The sequence below is a fragment of the Nicotiana tomentosiformis genome, chromosome 7 (genome assembly GCF_000390325.3).
Source record: "Nicotiana tomentosiformis chromosome 7, ASM39032v3, whole genome shotgun sequence".
NCBI classification, from domain to species: Eukaryota; Viridiplantae; Streptophyta; class Magnoliopsida; order Solanales; family Solanaceae; genus Nicotiana; species Nicotiana tomentosiformis.
Genome location: NC_090818.1, coordinates 118,380,226 through 118,390,072, shown reverse-complemented (window position 1 = coordinate 118,390,072; position 9,847 = coordinate 118,380,226).

Here is a 9,847-nt window from a genome sequence, read left to right as displayed (position 1 = left end):
CCTAGTATTCGATATTGATTGTAAATGAGCCTCGGATACTGTTGAATTGATCTGAGTTAGCACGAACAATAGTTGCCTCGTTAAAAATCTTGCCGGAAAAACCCATTTGGGACAAAAATCAGTCTAAAGGAAAAAGAGTGAAACGCGTGCTTTCAGACCTAAGGGCTCTGCGTTTGAAGAATCCTTTGATGTCTTTGATTAAACACCTGCAAATGGTTAGTATAAAATATAAACGAAAATGGAGATGGTCATACCTTAGCATTAATATCGTTTGAGGAGTGATATATTCCAATTGTTTGGTATTTGTTCGCCGTTCGCCGTGCCAAGTTTGTAGGATCCTTTTCCGATGATATCGAGGACCTGGTATGGTCCCTCCCAGTTCGGACCAAGTTTTCCTTTGTTTGGGTCTCGAGTATTGAGGGTGACCTTCCTCAGAACCTCTGTTTTAAAAGGCAGAATTGGGACTCGCCCCGGGCGGAGCACTCGTAAAACGCCCCTGGGCTTATGTGTGGGACTTAGTTCTGTGAGACTTTCGCCTCGGCCATTGGGGCTTATGCCCCAGACACGCCCAACACCCAACGTACTGGGCTCGCCTAATAGAACTTTATGCAATTGTGTGTAACTAACCTTATAAATCCTCAAAGTTTCTTAATAAATCGTTGACTATTCACAATTACTTTTTTCTTAATCATTAATCATTAAGTTGAGAGTATTTTATGTCATAATTAAAATAAAATTATTGCATGATATACACCGAGACTGCTATGATAGTAAATTTTAAATAAATCTTTCATTTAAAAGTATTTATTTATTAACTTTTGTTATGTCTTTATTATATAATAGTCCATAATGTTTTTTATAATTATTTTCTTAAATATTCTTTTTCACGTTTACGAGATACAATACTTATTAATTTAATAGCCCAGCATTAGCTAGTAACTATTTACAAATAATTAATTATCATGGTATAGTATGATGAATTATGTTTCACTTTATTAAATTGTTGAAACTTAAAAATAAACGATGCTAGAGAATTATATTTAAATTGTGAATTATGTTTTTATATAAAATCTTTTTCAAATAGCATATTAAATAAAAAGAGTATTTAAAAATAATATCAAATTATAATATCGAAATTCTTTCAAGATTCATTACTCCTTAAGAGACACATATAAGATTTCGCATCGAATACATTACTTTTGATGTTTGAGTTGTAACGACGTTGCAACTAATTTTCATATTATGATATATGTCATACTTTTCGTATTATTCATAGTTGAATTATAATTTATAAATATTTTAAATAGATTATTTATTATAATTTTGTGATTTTAATATAATTTTTATAATTATTTTTTATTTTATACTATTTTAAAATTCTTGAAATTAGTAAATTTTAAAGATCCGTGGGACTTACGCCCTATGTCTTAGGGCTTATACCTCGCCTCGTCAGAGGTAAAACGCCTCGCCTCACGCCCCCACCTTTTAAAATATTGCTCAGGACCATGTCCCCGATTTTGAAGTGTCAAAGATTGGATCTTCGATTGTACTACCTTTTGATTCGTTGTTTCTGTGTGTCCATTCGAACGATGACGGCTTCCCATTTTTCATCTAGTAATTCGAGGCTTGTATTCATAGCCTCGTGATTTGACTCTTTCGTTGCATATTGAAACCTGACGCTGGGTTCCCCGACTTCAACCGGGATCAGAGCTTCGGCGCCGTATACTAAAGAAAACGGCGTTGCCCCCGTACTGGATTTTGACGTTGTTCGATACGCCCAAAGAACTTCGGGCAATATTTCTCTCCATTTTTTCTTAGCGTTGCTCAATCTTTTCTTCATATTTTGAATGATGCTCTTGTTTGTCGATTCAGTCTGTTCGTTCCCACTAGGATGATATGGCGTTGACAGGATTCTTTTTATTTTGTGATCTTCGAGAAATTTTGTCACTTTCCTGCCGACGAACTGCTTTCCATTATCGCATACGATCTCGACAGGCATCCCGAATCGACATATAATGTGGTCCAGATGAAGTCTATGACTTCTTTCTCTCTAATTTTCTCGAAAGCCTCCACTTCAACCCACTTAGAGAAATAGTCAGTCATAAACAAAATAAATTTAGCTTTACTTGGGGCCGATGGTAGAGGACCGACGATTTCCATTCCCCATTTCATGAATGTCCATGGGGATAATACTGAGTGGAGTTGCTCTCCGGGTTGGTGAATCATCAACGCATACCTTTGACATTTGTCGCGCTTTCGAACAAACTCCTTTGTATCGTTTTCCATATCGGCCCAATAGTATCCTGCTCTGATGATTTTGTGAACCAATGATTCGGCACCGGAATAATTTCCACTGGTGCCCTCGTGGATTTCTCGTAGGACATAGTCGGTATCTTGGTCCCAAACATATTGCCAATGGTCCATCGAACATCCTTCTATACAGTGTTCCATCTTCGGCCAATGTGAATTGTGCGGCCTTCGTATGTAGCGTCCTCGATTCCCTAAGGTACGATGGAAGCTTCCCGTTCTTTATGTATTCAACATATTTGTTCCTCCAATCCCAGGTCATACTTGTGGAGTTGATTTCGGCGTGGCCTTCTTCGATTACTGACCTTGAAAGTTGTACGACAGTCCTCGAGCTAATCTCATCATCTTCGACTGACGACCCCAAATTTCCAAGGGCATCGGCCTCGCTATTTTGTTCTCGAGGCACATGCTGTAGAGTCCATTCTTTAAACCGATGTTGAGTCACCTGTAGTTTGTCCAAGTATCTCTGCATTTGATCTTCTCGAACCTCGAAGATTCTGTTGACATGGTTTACCACAAGCAAGGAGTCACATTTTGCCTCGATGACTTCTGCTCCCTAACTTTTAGCTAGCTCGAGACCTGCAATCATGGCCTCATACTCGGCCTCATTGTTAGTTAACTTGGTAGTTTTGATAGCTTGTCTAATCGTATTACCCGTGGGTGGCTTCAAAACGATGCCTAACCCGAATCCCTTCACGTTTGAAGCACCGTCTGTGAAGAGGGTCCATACCCCCGATGATGTACCCGACTTTATTAATAGTTCCTTTTCGACCTCGGGTACGAGGGTTGGCATAAAGTCGGCCACGAAGTCCGCTAAGATTTGAGACTTGATAGCCGTTCGAGGATGATACTCAATATGGTACCCATTGATCTCAACGGCCCATTTGGCCAATCAGCCAGAAAATTCGGGCTTATGCAAAAATATTGCGAAGAAGATAAGTAGTCGCCACGAAGATCGGGTGACACTGAAAATATGATTTTAATTTCCTAGAGGCGCTTATTAGGGTAATTTTTCTAAGTGTGGGTACCGGGTCTCGACCTCACCTAGAGTTCGACTAACATAATAAACAGGAAATTGCGTACCTTGCTCTTCTCGAACTAGGACCCCACTTACCGTGATTTCTGAGACTGCTAAATACAAGTATAGTTGCTCGTCTTCTTTCGGAGTATGAAGCAGTGGCGGGCTCGAGATGTACTGCTTTAGTTCTTCCAATGCTTGTTGGCATTCCGGGGTCCATGCAAAATTATTATTGTTTTTGAGCAGTGAGAAGAACCTGTGACTTCTATTTGAAGACCTCGAGATGAATCGGCCTAGGGCGACTATGCGCCCTGTTAATCTTTGTACGGCCTTAACATTATCCACGACTGTGATGTCTTCGATCGCCTTGATCTTATCGGGGTTGATTTCGATACCCCGATTTGATACCATAAAGCCGAGGAACTTGCCCGAACCGACCCCGAATGCACATTTCTCTGGGTTGAGTTTCATGTTGTATTTCCTTAGTATATCGAAGGTCTCCTGCAAATGTGTCAAATGGTCCTCTACTCGCACGGACTTAATTATCATATCGTCAATATAAACTTCCATTGACTTACCTATTTGTTCTTCGAACATTCGATTTACTAAGCATTGATAAGTGGCACCAACATTCTTTAGCCCAAACGACATTAAATTATAACAATAGGTGTCGTACTTAGTGATGAACAAAGTCTATTACTGATCCTCCGAGTTCATTTGTATTTGATTGTACCTAGAGTAAGCATCGATAAAACTAAGGATCTCGTGGATGGTCGTGGCATCGATCATGCAGTCGATATTCGGCAAAGGAAAAGAGTCTTTAGGACATGCTTTGTTTAAATCTTTATAGTCTACGCACATTCTAAGTTTATTTCCTTTTTTAGGGACTACGGCTACATTTGCTAACCATTCGGGATATTTTACATCCCGAATGGATCCTATTTTGAGAAATTTGGTTACCTCATCCTTGATGAATGCATGTGTTACCTCGGACTGGGGTCTTCTCTTTTGTTTTATCAGGCAGAACTTCGGGTCCAAGCTCAGTCGATGTGTAGCGATTTCCGGCGGGATCCCTGTCACATCTAAATGGGACCAAGCAAATATTATTGATAAGAAATTTGATGAGTTTTTCCCTGAGCTCGGGGATTAATCCCGTACCCAGGTATACATTTCGATCGGGTAGATGCTCGATCAGTACGACCTGCTCCACCTCCTCGACCGTCGATTTGGTGGTGTCGGAATCCTCGGGGATTATGAAGGATCGAGGGATACAATAGTCATCGTCATCCGTTCCTTGCTTTTTCGATTGAGTCGAGGCTAGTAGCTGTGGTTGCTATTTAGCTTCCTATTTTCCTTTGGACTCTGATCCTTTTGTTGACGAAAGTGCCGATACCGGTATCACTTCGTCGATCGCGAATATCTCTTTGGCAGCATGTTGTTCCCCATACACCATTTTTACTCCATTCGATGTTGGGAACTTTAGCATTTGGTAAAGGATTGAGGGGACCGCCCTCATATTGTGAATCCAGGGTCTTCCGAGTAGTGCGTTGTATCTCATATCGCCTTCGATCACATGGAACTTTGTTTCTTGAATAATTCTGGCTACATTTACTGGTAGTATGATTTCATATTTAGTAGTTTCGCTTGCCATGTTAAAGCCATTGAGAATCCGAGTTGCGGGTACGATCTGATCTTGTAGGCCGAGCTGCTCTACGACCCTCGATCGAATAATATTGGCCGAACTTTCTGGATCAATTAAAACACGTTTAACCTGAATTTTATTCATAAGGATAGAGATTACCAAAGCATTATTGTGGGGTTGTGAGATCCCTTCTGCTTCCTCATCATTGAATGATAAAGCGCCTTCTGGCACATAATCTCGAGTTTGTTTTTCTCTAGTGATTGATACTTTAGTGCGTTTGAACACGTGCCCTTGTGGAATATCGACCCCACCAACGATCATGTGAATCACATGTTGTGGTTCTTCCTGATCGTTTTTCCAGTTTGCGTCTCTGTCTCTGAAATGGTTTTTAGCCCGGTCGCTCAAGAATTCTCGAAGGTGACCCTCGTTGAATAAACGGGCCACCTCTTCCCTTAGTTGTCTGCAGTCTTCAGTTTTATGACCATGTGTACCATGGTATTTGCATGTTTGATTGGGGTTCCTTTGGGATGGATCGGTTACTAGAGGTCTGGGCCATCTAGTATCTTTGATTCTCCCAATGGCTCACACAATACGTGATGCGTCGATGTTAAAGTTGTATTCTGACAATTGTGGTGCTTCTGTGGGATTGGCATGTTTATCAAAGCCACTTTTGCTCATGAGCACTTGAGAACTCCGTCTTCGATCGTTCCTTCGATCATTTCGGATGGGATTGCGTCTTGGGCCGCTGTTTCTACGATCTGCGTTGTATGGTAGATACCGATCTCTACTCGACCGGGGTTAAGTGTCGATATCCCTTTGAGTTCTGCCGACGGGCCTGTTTGGATAAGCGAAATCGGAAGGGGTCCCCAATTGATCATCCTCGACCCTGATCTTCGACTGTTACCGATTATATACATCTGCCCAGGTTACCGTTGGATATTCAATTAAATTCTGTTTTAGCTGTTGAGATGCCACCGAACTTCGTTCGTTCAAACCTTGAGTAAAGGCCTGAACAACCCAATCATCTGTGACCGGTGGTAGTTCTATGCGTTCCATCTGAAACCGAGATACGAATTCTCTCAACATTTTGTTGTCTTTTGGTTTCACCTTGAAAAGGGAGTCTGCAAGCATGGCGAAGGAATCAATCGAATTAGGCGGCAAATTGTGGTACCATATCATTTCTTCTTTCGACAAGGTTTCTCCAAATTTCTTCAGTATGATAGATTCAATCTCATCGTCTTCTAAGTCATTTCCCTTTATTGCGCATGTATAAGAAGTGACATGTTCATTAGGGTCGGTGGTCCCATTGTACTTAGGAATTTCTGGCATTCGGAACTTCTTCGGAATGAGTTTAGTTGCCGCACTTGGTAGGAAGGGCTTCTGTACGAATTTCTTTGAATCCATACCTTTTAGAATCGGTGGTGACCCTGGTATTTGGTCAACCCGGGAGTTATATGTCTCCACTTTCTTGTCATTTGCCTCGATTTTCTTTTCTCTCGATTCAATCCGTTTAGTGAGCTCCTCGAATATTTTCATAATGGCGGGGTCAGTCCCCGATTCGTTGGCATTCGACCTTTCCGGCACAGGCTCGGTCTTTTGAACGACTTCTGGTTCGACCCTACTCGGTGTTCGGTGTTGATTTTGTAGTTGTCCTATAGCGGCATGTTGAGCCTGTAACATTTCGAATATCAATTGGAGGCTAACTCCACCATCTTCTTCGCCTTGCGTACCTCGACCACCTAATCGAACTTCCCTGTGTATACTACCTTCGGGCTCAACTCCCAAATTTGCATTTAGGGCGACATGTGAACTGGCATCTACGGGATTTGCAATTAGTGCTCCCTCGAGGTCGGCCTGAGGCACCTCGATTCCTGGGGCGGCTATGTTATCGTTTTCCCCGTGAAATCCGAGGTTGTTGTCACCATGTGTAAGTGCTGCTTGTGAGTTTGACATGTTTGTCCTGAAAACAAAGATTCTTACGAGAACAAGTGTAAACCAGTGTGTGTTATTGGAATCAGTATCAAGCCATCACTATTATCCTTAGCCCCACGGTGGGCGTCAAACTGTTTACCCTTAAAATTAGATAATAATTAAAGTTATAATGAGGTTCTAAGGATATGCAATTTCACTTAATACCGATAGACAAATATGAAAATTAATAATAGAAATGAACAACAAAATAAAGCGAACTAGTATTGAAATGGAATTCAACCCTCTAGGGTGCCCTCGAACTGACTGATACCAAAATAGTTGAAAATAAAGCAAAATTGATGAACAATCGTATCAACAAGAAAGAAAAGTGTATTGCTTTTTTACGTGAGAATTGTGACTTACAAATGGTTAATACTCCCCTTTATATAGTAGATGAGTTCTACTTATGGTATAACTCTAATTACAGAAGAAAATCCCATGATCAGATAATTAACCGTTTCTGATTTGATCTGTTCCGAGATTTATGCCATGATCCTCGACCAGTCACCGAAATTTATGTCGTGATCCTCGACCAGTCAGGGATATCTCGCCTTTCTGTTATTGTGCTATCTTCGATCTTGCTCGATGTCTGTCTTGTTTGGCTTCGATCGCTACTAGCCTCGATCTTGACTGGTACATCGGTTCTGAACTTGGTACCTTATCCTCGTGATATGGCCTATTTCGTTACGAGGCCATCATTCGATGCAAACTCCCGATCTCAATCAAATAGTAAAAGTGGATGGGCCCGATTTTAACCGTATACAATTATGTTTAAAGGTCTATGGTAATTTGTTTTACATTGTTTCCTTTGAGCAGAAAAGGCTGGATTAATATGAACCCAATGTTTATATTCTCCATGAGCCACGGTCGTTATTAGTATTGAATTATTGTCTACTCAATTATGTATTATCTTTATATCGGGAGATCTCTTAAGGCGTATAACTCAGTCAACATAATTGTCGGTTATTAGCTTTAATGATATAGTATTATATTTCGTTGAAGTAAAGATTTATTAGTCAAACGATAATTTTCCATCAAAAACACACTTTGATACATTTGATAAAGATGCTTGTGTCTTTTAGGGATATTCGGTAAAATTGAAATGAGACAAACTGAAACGAGACAAATAGACTTGCAATAAGGCACATTATTTGGTCTCAAACAATTAAACAAACAACCAACTTGCTCAAATTTTAACAACATGACCTGTACAAGTGAGAATGACAGAAATAGGTGTGCCACTATTAATTTTTTTATCCCGATAATATAAGTTTGGGAACTTTGATTAGAAGAGAGCCTTTAGTTTTCCTTTTTTTTTTTCGTTGGTTCACCTAATGCTAAGGCAAGTGTTAGATTCCTTAACGCTTGCCTTCAGCTACATGATATTGCTACAAGTGTTAAGAGATTATTTTCTTTTCTTCAATCTATTGAACACTTAGTTTTCAGCTGTGTTTATTCAACGGTTCATATTGATATCATGATATGGTTAGAAAAGCACAATATTTTCGCAATTATTCAACAACAATTTTTCTTTCCTTGACACTACTCTACCCTCCACTAAACCGTGCCCGGTATCCTTGAGATTTCTCAAATGCAATGTCGAACTCAATATCGAACAAGAAGTTCAATAATTTCCCAAAAAAAGAATTAGAAGTCACTTGTAAAAATAGAGGTTATCATTCTTTTCACGCCAAAAACAAAATGAACACCGAAGAGGACGTTGTAGGTGGAAGGACATAATAGACTGAAGAATAGACTCGGCCTCTAATTCGATTATAAGTCGTATTAGCACAATATATAAGACATTCTGTAAGTGCGATTTTATAAGTCGCATTTTATATAAAACGCATTCACTAAATGCGACTTAAAAGTCACATTCTGCAATTACGACTTACTGCGACTTATAGGTTGCATTTTGGAATGCAATCTATAATCCATTAATGACACAGAAAAAACGAAGAAATTAAGAAACAATAGAATGCGAATCGAACATATTCGACATAGAAACATTTGAAAAGAATATTAACATAATCTAATGCTGACAGAGTTGTATAAGCCAAGAATTATCTTAGTTATGTTTGGGCTATATCAACACTAAGAGGGCTTGCGAGAGCTGTCACGTGTCACTTGTACGACTTCAACGAAAGACACATTCAAAGTCGAAGTGATCTAACAAGAGATGAATGGTCGGGTCAAGGAGTCAACAGAGATCAAGGTCGAGGACGAGCACCCACCTTAAACAAAGTAATAATGGCTAATTTTAAGATAAGATTTTCAAGAGAATATTCCACCGAATATTCTCTGGATCTGTACTATTAGAGTTTTTGTGGCACATGCCCCCTTATAAATAGAAAGAGACATAGTTATAGGGGACATGAAACACTCATTTGTACGATAACACATTGACATTCTCTAAAGACTTGCTTTATTATACACATACAAAATATATCTTTTTTTTGAGATTCTTGTCTAACTTTTCTCCCACGATCCAAGGAGAATCCGAATATTCAAAGGCTCATCAATCATTCATCATTGTCAGAAAGAATATCAAATAATCTCATCCTTTTCGGGTGACTCACATACTTTTATCTACTTAAATGTTCATTTATTGCTATTTATTGTTATTAATGCTACCTCCTTCATTTTAGGATTATTGAATATAACCATATTGCCACTATTTATTGCTACTTAGACAATACCCGTATTATCTTGTCACAAAATCGGTTAAGATATCTATTGAATTTTAATATCGGCTAAGATTAACTCTACTTTATTATTAAATCTAATTGTTTAAACCTAGATCTAAATTTTGGGTCAAACAAGAGCAACACATATTCTTTTTTTTTTTTGGTTAAAACTGAATTTTTTTATTTAACCAAGTGTAAATATGTATAACCACCCGCTCATTG